Below are 13,994 nucleotides of genomic sequence, written 5' to 3' on the forward strand. Positions count from 1 at the left end.
ATTTATACTAATGCACACACTTTTGATGTAACTTGGCCCAATATTTACCCTTTTTCTAGGGAATTTTGCAAATAGAATGCATTTTTATACATTATGGTTAAGCCGGAGCAAAACCTGAGGATGTGCAGCTTTCAAAACACAGCTAGTTTTGCAATCTGCATTCTGATTTGGGAAATGCAAATGAGGGAGGTTCCTATCAAAATGCAAACCAATCAAATGCACCCCCCCCCATCCCTGTGCTAGTGACTGTGGAAGTGAATAGTGACAAGAATTCGGAATTTATTAGCTTTGACGTGAGCTTGTGTACATGGTCTGGAAGCAAACAGATTAAAATGAATTCCACTTAGCTGTTATTCTTGAGTGTAATTTGGTTTCTGGTTTCTTAAAATTGGTCTTAGATGCTAACAATACAATGTCTACAAATCCACATGAAAATACATTGTAAGTGACATAATTCTGTCTTGTTCTCTCTTACTTTGTGCGAGGAAATACTCCTGTCTAAATTTCTGGAGGAGCAAGGAAATTATGAAATGCTGTGTAAATGTTTTAGGAGCATGGATTGCTTTAGGTTCATGGAAATTTGCTCCGGTCTTTTATGAAGTACAGTTTCTTTTAATTTTACTGCCTTTCAGGCCAGGGAGGTGGGGAGGGAAAGGCCCGTCTCTCTTACTGACATGTCCAGCAGTCAGATTTGCAATCCGTTTGTTTCAGAGGTTCTGTGCAATTCTGCCTTCCAAGCCAGCCTTGGGAAAACGAGTAGCCTTTATGCATTTGTTGTGTTTCCTTAAATGATTGTTTAGTTGGGAGATGTTGCCAACTTCCTGATGGGTTATTTCTGAAGCTGTGCTAGAGGAAACATGCTTCCTTTTTTTTAACTTAAGGAAAGGGAGACGGGCAGACGAGAAGCAACCGGCTTGGGAGAGAGATGGACTCTTCAATCTGTAGGTACTGGATCTTTCTCTTTCAATGCTTTGCCCATCTTCCCACCCCTCCTCCACTTTCCCAAGACTGAAATGCACACACTTTCTCAGGAATCCTATAAGACCTTCCAGTTTCAATGTGTTTGGAACCTTTCTGGAGAAACCTCAGTAATCTATCACCCTATTAAGAAAACTTGTTGGGTAAATATTGGTTGCCTTGAAATTTACTTCCGAGGTCTGCATGCCCTTTATTCACTGTAACTTTTGTTTTTATAACATATTTTGTCCTACAACATGCTTCGGATTTTCTTTTCGAAAGCTGCTAGCTCATTTTCCTCGCTGCAGATTTATTGCAAGCCGATTAGAGGTTTCATTAACAGATATAGCATTCCATTTTATGCCTCTCTCAATTGAATGTGTACATCTCTCTACATCTGTCAGTCAGTTTTTAATTTGTCTCGCTCCTGGAAGCTTTTGGGCAGGCAACAATATTTTTTTAAAAGCAACACATTCGGAATCTGGGGAGATTTATACAAAGAAAAGGCAGCCTTTAAAAAGTTCACACGGCTCACACGGTTTAACTTGGTGTTATTTTACTCTTTCAGTCCAATTGTTCTATCCGTATTTTCATCTTGCGAGCAAGATTGCAGACATTTGTACATTAGTATTTTGTCAAAATGTAGCTTGCTGTATTAGGGACGTGGGTGGAACTGTGGTCTAAACCACAGAGTCTAGGGCTTGCCGATCAGAAGGTCGGTGGTTCAAATCCCTGCGACGGGGTGAGCTCCTGTTGATCGGTCCCAGCTCCTGCCCACCTAGCAGTTCGAAAGCACATCAAAGTGCAAGTAGATAAATAGGGACCGTTCCGGCGGGAAGGTAAACGGTGTTTCCGTGTGCTGCTCTGGTTCACCAGAAGCAGCTTAGTCATGCTTGCCACATGACCCGGAAGCTGTCTGCGGACAAACGTCAGCTCCCTCAGCCTATAGAGCAAGATGAACACCGCAACCCCGGAGTCGTCCACGACTGGACCTGATGGTCAGGGGTCACTTTACCTTTTTAGCTTGCTGCATTAAATCCTTAGGATTTCAATTTTATTTCTAAGTTATAAATATGTTTACCTTAATCCCAGTAACATTAGATAAATAGAGATGCAGGTAGGGACCAGCTTTAACAATAGATTTTAAAAGACACCACGAGTGATATGATAAAAATCTGTAGAACAGTATGTCTTGTTTGCAGATGGTTGAAATGGGTGGGGGAGCAACTAGTTCCATCCTCTGTATGAAGTACAGAAAGAAAGATTTTGCTTAATGGAGCTGAAGGGTGGGGTGACCTTTGCATGCTTTACTATTTTGTGAAAAGTCATAGGAATTATTTCAGAATCTGTTGACAGGTAACATATATGCAGGGAGTGAGATGGGCAGATTATATTTGCTGACATAATGAAATCTCTAATCCTGGAAAGTTTTCCAAAGTACAGACAACAGAGCCACAGCCCCAAAATTCACATATTAATTTTTTTAAAGCCCTGCTCCGGAACATCACTTGCCCCACATCAAAGTCAATAAATCTAAATGAAACCAATGACACTTGGCAATGATGACTAGCTTGCAGCGCAAGCCTACTCAGAAGCAAGCCCCATTGAGCTCAACAGGACTTGCACGCAAGTAAATGCATTACACCCAGGATTTCAGCACAATAAACTTCGAGTCGAGGCCACTGTGGTTATGCGAGTTCAAATTCAGGCAAAGGAAGAATCTCTGTGCGTGCAGAGGCATCCACAATTGGAGTGGAAGGGGGAGATCAATCTGTGAGCACATCAGAGCAGGCTTGGAATCCATGTGGCTTAATAAAACTAAGATCCGAGTCATGGCACAGAAAAGAAAAGAAAAGAAAAAAGAAAAGAGAAAAGAAAAGAAAAGAAACAAGACTATGGAGACACATTTATGATACTCATGTTGAAGCAGAGATGGCTACAACAAATAGGAAGGTTTTTTAAAAAACAAAACACAACTTTGATAAACATTACAAAATCCAAACATTTTCTGAGTGCAAACAATGTATCACTTTTATAAAATGTAACTTGTTTATTAAGGAAGGATTCTGGCAACAATTCAATTTTCCCAGTCACAAGCAACAGATTTCCATGGAAAATTCATTTAGCAATCTGGCATTTGTCCAGATCAGGATGTGTGCCCATCATTTTCTGTTTTTGGAATTACTCAGTTTAGTGTTAGTCCAAGAATGGCAACCCAATACATCCATTGCTACTCCAAGTTACACTATCATCCCGCTCTGTGCATACTCCTCAAGCTACACAAACCCTTAGCCTTTCTCGTTAAGTGTGTATTTTGCTGGCAGTTGCATTGCCTCATTGATTATGTAGTCTTTAAATGTTTTGTTCTGTGGAACAGGTGTTAATCTGGGGAACAAATGTTCCCAGTTTTAAAAGAGTTCCCAGTTTTAAAAAATACACCATGCAGAATTGACAAAAAAAGGGTTAACCTATTGTCTGGGTGCTTGTAAGTGATGCTTTGAAAGAGCTTAAATACTTCCCAGATGAATGGGCATGAATTTTCAGATCAAAACTGAAAACCTCAGTATTCAACTTGAATTTTGGTGTTGCTGAAAATTCGGGAGCCACCCTCTTTCAAGTACTGGCGTGCAGCAAAGAAATCCAAATATTTTTCAAGCCTCCACCTCAGCATTTTGTTATTCTTCCAGATAAACTTTTGCTTTGTAAATCTGTTTTAAAGGATTTAAAGTCTGGGTAAAGATCTTTATCAGGAGGAAGCCTGCTGAGCTGGTTAGGAAAGGAGTTCCATCTTCATCCATTAGGGGGCATTGCTACTTCTGCAGATCAAACCGGGGGAGAAAAAAAACCTTCAAGATTCCGAGAACCTGACAATTTAAAGCAGATTCGACCTCATCATCTCTGTTTAGCTGCTCAGAACACCAATTTGGTGTAAAACCAACCTTTTAACAGTTAAAAGGAGCTGTTCTTGTTGCTATTTGTGGCTTCAAGCGTTAAAATCTTAGTTCATCAAAGGTTCTTCAGACTTCCAGTATGGTGAGAGGAAAACTGGCTGTCTATTTGCAAACCATAATTAATTAGTCTAGCAGGGCACAATTCAAGGTTTTCGCTTGTTCCTTTCTTTTTGACAGATCCACATTTCCCCCCAGTGATTCATTTAATACAGCATTTACCCCGCATTAAAAGGTTAAGGTGTTTAATGGTTCGATTTCTAGGGGAAGTGGGAAGCACTGGCTCTCAGGGATGAAGTTAATGGGGCAACATCAGTTTGTTCAAAAAGTGTATTGTGGACCAACTATTGGCAAACACTGTTATTCCAAATTCTTGCCAATGAAATATTCCATTTTTATTTATGTAAAAAATTCTACCCCATTCGTCTAGTGTCAATGCATCACTTAGGGCAGCTGACAGCATTTTAAAATCACAATATATTAAATATACATTACAATACAAAGAATGAGACAAGATAACATTCACAACATATAAAGTACACAACTTTCTTTAAAAAAAATCTATTCAAAAGCAACAATGACCTCCGTTTTTAAACCTGAGCAGACAAAAGCCTACTAGAATAAAATGCCAGCAAAAATGCCAGCAAAAACAGCTAGAGAGGCTACAATCCTATACAAATTTACCTTGGAGTAGGTGTTATTGAATTCAATGGGACACCCTTCTGAATAGATTTCTGGAAAAAGCCAGCCTGCCTGGTGTAGTGGTTAGAGTGTAGAACTAGGACCCAATAGACTTAGGGTTAAAAAAATTAACTGAGTGATTTTGAAAACTAGTTTCTCGTCCTAACCTACCTCACAGGGTTGTTGTGAGGATAGATTAAGGAGGGGGAGAACCTTGTATGCCACCTGGAGCCTACATATATTTGATAACAAAATTTGCAATGAAATTAATATTTTATTGCAAATTGTCCACTTGTTAGGGTTTCAGTCTTGTTTTAAATGTACTTGCTGTCGTGCATTTAACTGATTTTAATTATCTGTTACGTAAATTACCTAGAGATGGTGGCTGCGAAGGTGATGAATAAATTGATGATGGTTATGATGATAAACGACTTCTGCAGCAGGGAGAGTTAAGTCCTGTGGGCTGCATATCTAAACTCCCAGAGTGATTTTCATAGGTATGATACAATTTATTTTCCTATGTACATATTTGCTGCATTAACTTTTTAACTTTTTTTTTTTAAGTCCAGATTTCTCCTTTGGTTGGCGTTAGATTGCTTAAATCAGCAACAAATAAGATTGCCAGATAAAACTTGTTCAGATTCACTTCTTAGCAAGCAGTTAATTATTCTCTGGCTAATTCAGCTTCACAACTTGATATTTAACTGATACATTGTCTTCTCTCCACTAATCACGACCTATTCCTCTTCATTCACCACAGATTTCCCTTCCTATTTCCTGACATGTTTGGGATCGCTGGTGTCAGCAGGGAGAATAACAAGTCAAATGAGCGGCAGAAATGCCAACAAACTTACACTCACTGTGTTGCTATATGAACCCGACTAGGATCAACATCTTAAATATTAAAAGGGAACAAATTCAGCCTAGTGTTTTATCCAAGGTGTACATTGCTGGGCTCTGCCACAAAATGTCAAATCTTGTGGCATTTTCAGTTTTGGGATTATTATTCGTAGACCTGTAAAGATTTCTAACTTACATTGTTTCAAAGGTCGCAGCCAACTTAAATCAAAGTCTTGCTGTCTTTAATTTATCGTAGTGCCATTCTGCGGAATGGAGAGTTTCTGTTCATGAGTGACGTCTTAGGGGCAAATGAGCCCTAACGTTAAATCTCGTATTTGCATTGAGGCGGCAGGGTTTATTTCAAATATATAAAAAACCCCGCACATGAGATGCAGAGATTTCTCTGCTTATGTTATTTATATCTTCTTGTTTGCCCAAAGACCTCAGGGTGGGTGACAGCAATTAAACATTGTCATAATCAAATGTTAAATCAGGTAAAAGCCACCGCCAACTAACTGTATTCTGTGTCATGTGTTGTTTTCCTTTAGATGAGCTCTCAACATATAACTTTCCCTCTTCATTCATGGACTTACGTTATTTTCTCAAAAGTCTGGTTATTTTTATTTTATTTTATTTTTTTAAAAAACCAGCTACGTAGTTTTTCCAATGCACTTTCTGAAGTGTCTTGAGTTCATACCCCACCCCCACCCGTTCAGCGAAAACTAATTTTGGGAGAAGCTCTTCGGCAAGTCAAATAATAGGGTTGTCTGTGAGTTGGCACATTCTGTTTTGTTTGGTTAAGGTGGAGGAGATTTACGAGAAGCAACTGGCACTTCTGACTTCTGTTTTTGGCCATCCCTTAATAAATAAGGGAGAACAAATGGGTCCTCAAATATACAAAAAGAAAACAACACATCATCCATGTGTGGAATTTTCTGCAAAAAGATGCATCAGTGGCAACTTACTTTACATGGAATTAAACGGAGAATATGTTTATCGGTGGTTATTGGCCCTGACAGTTAAATAGAGCCTCCATGTTCATAAGCAGTTTACCCAATGGTACATTTATCGGTACGCTCAGTATATGTAGAAGGGCCCATGCAGCTGAGAGACCCCTCCCTGAGTTATAATATTTTTCAAGAGCATTTCATGAGTTCGGCAATTTAAAGTCATTTAGAAAGCTAGAGTACTGCAAAAGTTAAGAGTGTTGGACTAAGTCCTGGGAGAACAGGGTTTGAATTGACTCTCTGCTATGAAGCTCCCTGGGTGACCCTGGCCAGTTCCAGGCCTAGCCTATTACGCAGGGTCGCTGTGGGGATTAAATGAGGAGGGAGAGAACCGCATCCCGTAAGTAAACACTGAGTTCATTGGAGGAAAGGTTGGATGTAAATGTAATATATAAAAGAAATAATAAACTTCAGCCCTGTAAAGTTCTGCATTGCAAGACGTAAATTACGACAAGTTCCTCGACCGGTTTGTGCAAAAGGAAATGCCAGAAATACGCACACGTATATTTTGTGACTACCTGTGAATAGTTTACAAAACTCTTTTAATTTTCATCCATTCTGTTCCCTTCAATAAAATTCATTTTCTGACAGAAGGAGGGGTTTTCTTTTTATAGCTCTCTATGTATAGATATCATTAATGAGAAACAAAAAGCATAGTTTAATAATATAATAGCAAAGAAAGATAACCTGTGTTATTAGCTCATTCTTATGCCTTTAGCTTTGACCTGTTTTCAGACACATTCATGCTTACTTGGGTGAAGGAATAACCCCCCCCCCCGCATGCACACATAAAAAGAGGGCTGTGTTCAGGGCCCCACAGACCATAAATCCACAATTGAATATACCTGTGAACACCAAAGGGCAGTGGGGGGGGGACGACAATCAGTTTATGAAAAATACTCCTTTAAGCTTTGCTTGTGGGATTCCCAGAGCTTCTGGTTGGCCACTGTGGGGAACAGGCTATCAGAATTAGGGATGGGAAGAAATTTGGTTTGGTTTGCATTTTCATGTGAACCCATTTTATTCACACTTCCCAGAACAATGCCCAAATGGAAACACAGGCCTCCTTCGAAATTCACAATGCTCTGAATTTTGAGAATCAGTTTCCCGAGCAAAATAGTTTGCAAAAGTGTGCATATTAGGGGAAATGGTGCAAAACATAATTATACGCACACATATTTTTGCGAAAATAACATCCCTAAGTGCATTATAACAGAGAAGATTGCTTATAAAAATGTGTTCATTGGGCAAAAAGGCACTAAGAGAATTACTAAAATGCTGATAAAGTTTTGTAAGGAATTTTTTTGTGGGGAGGGGTGTCACAAACTGATGCAGAAATGTGAAGAACTGAACTTAAGATTGAAAGCAGCGAAATGAGAAAGTGATAGGCACCATCATTTACAGGCTTGTCCATCTCTGGACTAGATGAACCAAAATCTGATCCAGAAGAATCTGATCCATTGAAAATACATAGAAATATACTTAAATGTTAGACAACAAACAGGGGAGGGGGCGACAGGCAATACACTGAGAAATATGTTGCATACAAAACAACATGTTTATTCATTTGACGGCAAGTGTTCCAATTTAGTAGCAAATAGACTTAAAAAAGAAAGATCTGTTTAAAAAAGAAATAAAGATCTGATCCCATGTCAAGGGGAAAGGGCATAGCTCTTTGCACACAGAGAAGGTCCCTGGCAGAATTGCCAGTTCTTGTTGTTGTTTCAATTTTTTACCCACCCTTCGCTATAAGATTCCAGGGCAGGTGACAGCCATTAAAATTTTTTAGCATTAAAAACAGTTTAAAACAAATTACAGCTGCCATAGCAGGGTGGGTGCTACAAACATATCTTCCAGGTGTCAAAGGCCAGGGTAAAGAGGTCCATCCTCAGAAACTTCAGCACGATAGGTTTAAAGAAGTATCATGCCATTTTAAACAGTCATGCCTCCCCCCACCCCCCAAGAATCCTGGGAAGTTTAGTTTGCTAAGAGTTGTAAAGAGACCATTACTCCCCTCATGGAGCTACAGTTTCCAGAGTTCCATAGGAAGAGGGATTGGTTGTTAAACTGCTCTGAGAATTATAGAAGGGAACAGGAGTCTCCTAACAATTCTCAGCCACCCCCGACCTGTGTGCCTTTTTGCTTACATCCATGTCCTCGTCCTCGTAGAACTCAGCAGGGAGCAGGTTGGGGACAAAACTGGGATGACTTGGCCCTGCTTATCATCTGCTCTGGCTCCCCCTACTGTTGACCTCCTTGTTCTTCTGCCCTACCAGTCCCATTGGTCCTCAGTTACCACTGGGTGGAAGATAGCCCTCTCTAGAGCTCTTCAAACAGAGGCTGGCTGGTCATCTGTTGGGGATACTCTAACTCTGAACTACCTGCGTCAAGTCCAGGGATGAGCTTGATGACTTTCAACCACGCCTCTGACTCTCTGATTCTACTGCCACATTTTTAGAAGAAGGTTTCGCAGGAACTGCTCCCAAGCGAAACCACAAACAACAATTAGGGTCAGGAATTTTGGTGTTGTATCTGATGCTACGCAGAGTAGAACCACTGAAATATTCATTTCAATGGGTCGACTCCGAGTAGGAGTAGCATTGGCCTACATTCCCTACAACTCTTTTTTCTTTTTTTAAAGGTACGGCCTATTCTTTAGCCCATTGTACAAATAAGGAATTAATATGTATTATCTTAATAGTGGCATTTCATGTAAGCATCTAATATCAGTTACATTCAATGTGTTTCTGATCATGTATTTGCTGCTGAATCCCTTCCAAGCCTATGAAACTGAAACGCACTTTCCATTGTGCTGCTGCCCTTTATAACCCAACTGCAATGATTCCCCCACCCCTTCAAAACCTTTGCCTACAGTAAGATTTTGTTATTAATATGTTGAGGAATTTGCAAACGTTTCAAAGAGCAAGGGCAAACCCAACGAAAACTGTTTTGGCTGGAGGTGCTGGGCGCGACCCTTTACGATCTCGCCTAAATTCATTTGTCCGTGATTAAATCCAGCCCACAGAGTGAAATGTTAGGCATGTTACTTAAGAGCTCCACACCCCTCGAGTGGCAAGACTGAGGATCACCTGGCCCCTCCTTCGGCATAAGCTAAGAAAGTACGGAGATAAAAGCTGAGTACCTTCTTTCTTTTTGGCAGAACACCAACCAGAATGTAAATGCATATATATTTTTTTAAAAAAATAATAATCTGTGAACTGCCCCAGAAGTCATCACCAGCCCCATTCAGGTGTTACTCCTGCTGCATAGAGCAAATGGAGACAAGAGGGGCTTGGTCTTCATTGGGTAGAAACGCCCCCTCCCCAAACCCCTGACATTCCACCTGCTGAGATTTTATTGCTTTCGGGTAGAGTGGTGGGGATCAACCATTTTTGGACTGAGCGCTGAATTGAACCATGGTCAGCCCTTGGGTAGGGGGACACATGCCAAGGTGGGTGTGGCCCAAGTTTAAAAGGTTGTTCGCACCAAACAGTGGAACTGACTGCCACAAGATGCAGGGATGGCCACAAACTTAGCTGATTTAAAGTCAGACAAATTCATAAAGATTGGCCTAGCAATGAATAGCCTATTAATGAATAGCCTATCTGTGATTAATAGTCCTGAAACGGAACATTGCATCATGGAATTCCTCCTGTTCAGTGTTCAGTCTGCCATGCTCTCTTTCAAAATATTTGATTCTAATCTCCTCCCAACCTGGACTTTCCATGTTTCCACCAGCTGTGCAACAGGTAGGCAGAAGTCCTTGACCCACCAAAAATCCTCATTCCTCATTGGAGTGTTTAAAGGGTAAAGGGGACCCCTGACCATTAGGTCCAGTCATGACCGACTCTGGGGTTGCGCGCTCATCTCGCATTATTGGCCGAGGGAGCCGGCGTACAGCTTCCAGGTCATGTGGCCAGCATGACAAAGCCACTTCTGGCAAACCAGAGCAGCACATGGAAACGCCGTTTACCTTCCCGCTGTAGCGGTTCCTATTTATCTACTTGCATTTTTGACGTGTTTTCGAACTGCTAGGTTGGCAGGAGCTGGGACCAAGCAACGGGAGCTCACCCCGTCACAGGGATTCGAACCGCCGACCTTCTGATCAGCAAGCCCTAGGCTCAGTGCTTTAACCTACAGCGCCACCTGGGTCCCCCATTGGAGTGTTTAGGGAGTCCCTGACCCCATTGCAAGCCCCAGTTAGGTATTCCCCCCCCTAAAGATAATAGAATCATAGAATTGTAGAGTTGGAAGGGACCCCAAGGGTGTCCAGTCCAACTCTCTGCAGTGCAGCATTTTATTTATTTATTTATTGCCTAATGTGGGGCTTGAACCCACAACCCTGAGATTAAGAGTCATGTGCTCTACTAACTGGACTAACGAGTGAGGTTTTTTTAAAAAAATAATTTATGAAAATGTTGAGTTCCTCCCAAGCCTGTTGCTATACTTACAGTATGTATTAGATAGATAGATAGATAGATAGATAGATGATAGATAGATAGATACTTTATTGTCATTGTACATAGTACAACGAAATTGAATGCCATCCCATAAAAAACAAAACAAAAACACAATTACAGCCACACACACACACACACACACACACACACACACACACACACCCATCACAACTCCCCAAGATCATATTAATTTGTTACAGCATTTAAGATGGTTATAGCTTTTGGATAGAAACTGTTTTTTAATCTATTTGTTCTTGATTTAATTGTTCTGTATCTCTTGCCAGAAGGCAACGGTGCAAAAAGAGATGAGATGAATCTTGTAAAATATTATTTGCTTTTTTTAAGGCAACGGGAATTGTATAGTTCTTCCAGAGATGGGAGAGGATGACCGATAATCTTTTGGGCTGTGGTTATGACCTTCTGGAGCACTTTCCTATCCATGACTGTTAAGTGTGAGTGACGAGATTTTGGCTAAGCAAGCACCAACACACACCTCTGGACATGAGTACTAGAAGGAATGGTGGCCAAACAGACCTCCATGGTAAGAGGCAGTTGCCTGCTTCTGAATAACAGCAGCAGAGTGGGGGGGGGGACTCCTGTCTTCATGCCCTGCCCTGTGGGCTTCTTGGTAGCTTCCGGCTGGCCATTTATTTTTATCATTTGATGTTTCGTTAATGTTGTTAATGTCGTTTCATAGATTCTAAATGATGTCTTCGTTTGTTAATCACATAATGACTTTTGCTGTAATTGTAATGTTTAGCTCATTTGTTTGTCGCTGTTTTGCTAATAGTGTTTTATTGATTGCTGTTGTCCTACTGATGATTTGGTAATTACTTTCTGTGATTTATGCTGCCGTTGCAATGTTCTGTTATGCTTTGTTATGTTATTGCTATTTGTTGTTTGCAAGCTGCTTTGAGGTTCGTTTGAATGAAAAGTGGCACAGAAATGCAATAAATCAAAGCAATTGGGGGGGGGAGCACAGAATGCTCAACTATATTGACCTTTGGTCTGATCCAGCATGACTCTATCATTGGATCATTTCAGCTGCAGGACTATGTTCTATCCGTCAGATTTGTTTCACCTGTTGCTTGTTAAAAGCATTTCTCAGCAGAACAGAACAGGAACAGAACAGCAGAATAGAATAGAATAGAATAGAATAGAATAGAATAGAATAGAATAGAATAGAATAGAATAGAATAGAATAGAATAGATACCAAACCTTTAACACACATTTCTCCTCCCCCAAGGAATCCTATGAACTGTAAACTGTTAAGGATGCTCAGAATTACCTGCAAAGGTAAACTGCAGTACCCTAGATTCTCTGGGGGAAGGTGTGTGCTTTGAATGTGCTTTACAGGTATGGTGTGTATGCAACCCAAAACAGAACAGAGTGAGTGAACAAAACTTACCCACAAAGACCGAGACATTGTGGAGGATATGAGTTTCTTTCCAAAAAGTCAGCACTTCTTGCCTTGGGAATTCTTCACTTGTGGTAATTGCTCTCTTTCCTCTGTACCAGATACTAAAACTGGCAGTTCCTCTCAGCCAGTTAGTTCCACCTCCTTCCCAACCCTGCTTCCATCCTTTTTCTGCAAATAAAATAAAATAAAATAAAATAAAATAAAATAAAATAAAATAAAAATCCATCTTGCCTGCAATAGAGCACAGTTTTAGCTTGGACGTTATTTATGCCTTGTACTATGTATGTGTGCTTATATATATATATATATATATATATATATATATATATATATATATATACTTTAATATTCCTGGCTTGTTAATGCAAATCCCTCTCCGATGTTATGATCTGAAATGTTTCATCTTGCAATGTTTTTGTTTAAGCACATTCTCACTCATGCCTTGCCAACACAACCATAAATGCAAAGTGAACGCTGAACGTCAGATTGAGTAGCTCGGTGCTATTTCGAGGTCATACCCCAATTTGAAAGGGGATTGGTGTTAATCTTGTCTCCCAACCAAATTCCAGGAATCTGGGTAATTTAATTGGACTGATCTGATTTCCCTGACAGCTACAGCTGGCAATGACATTTTCCGTGAGAGCCTGACCTGCAGGGGTGTAATGCTGCGAGCTCTTAAGTAGCTGATGGATCTCACCCCAGAGGCAGCTGCATTTAAGAGAGGCGGGTGGGTGGGGGTGGAAGGGGATTAAAGGTGCGCACCTGGTCAAATAAAATGTGTGAACTGAACAATCATGGCGATCATTTTGCAATCTCTGCAGCATTCCCCCTACAGTCACTAGATAGACAAACTATACAATCAGAAATATCACATGGTAAATTCATGCTGGGATTGCAGAATCAAATAGGGGGTGTTCGTTTAAATGTTCCTGCGTATTTTTTTTAAAAAAAACCATACATGAAAAAGGTGACTATTATGGAGAAGGGCAACAGCCAAATTTGCTCCTTGATAAACTAGATTTCTACACACATGGCCTTAGATTTTAACTAGGCCTCTGCTTATGGAAGCACCCCCTGAGCAGGGTTCCACCCAGGACATTTACTACAGTGGAAAGGGGGTATGTTTTCCCCCATCAATTTCCCCTTCCCTCTGCAGTGTCTTGTTACCCACCCACCCCCCCAAAAAACAACCCAGCAACAGCCCCACAACAAATCTGTTCTGAGGGCTGGGGGACCCCCTGGAGCAGCTTGAAAAACTGTGCAAGGGGCTGCAGGGGAAATTAGTGAAAATTGCCTCCCCTCTTTCTGCTGGCAGAATACTTCACTGGACCTCAGTCTTCCTGACCATGAACAAAAGGAACCTGCCCATTTGTGGATGCTTACGTTCAGGCATAGGCAACCTTGGCTCTCCAGATGTTTTGGAACTACAACTCCCATGATCCCTAGCTAACAGGGCCAGTGGTCAGGGATCATGGGAGTTGTAGTTCCAAAACATCTGGAGAGCCAAGGTTGCCTATGCCTGCTTAAGATGCATGCCACACTTTGGCTGTGGAGGAGCATGTCAAAGGTTAATTGCCACACCATACAGTTGATGTGAGGGAGCTCAGTAATAACTGACTCTAAAAACCAGTCTGGACATAATGATGATGATGATAATAATAATAATAATAATAATAATAA

The 13,994-nt window shown here is 40.8% G+C and overlaps 1 long non-coding RNA gene across 1 annotated transcript; it reads left to right on the forward strand.

The window, feature by feature from the left end:
* The first annotated feature begins 705 nt into the window (after positions 1–705).
* Positions 706–11,780, forward strand: LOC148685302 (uncharacterized). The gene is made up of 3 exons (XR_015950377.1): positions 706–945; positions 4,963–5,083; positions 11,239–11,780. It is a non-coding gene; the product is annotated as an uncharacterized LOC148685302 (long non-coding RNA).
* The last annotated feature ends 2,214 nt before the right edge of the window (positions 11,781–13,994 follow it).

Source organism: Zootoca vivipara, chromosome 6 (genome assembly GCF_965207765.1).
Source record: "Zootoca vivipara chromosome 6, rZooViv2.hap1.1, whole genome shotgun sequence".
NCBI classification, from domain to species: Eukaryota; Metazoa; Chordata; class Lepidosauria; order Squamata; family Lacertidae; genus Zootoca; species Zootoca vivipara.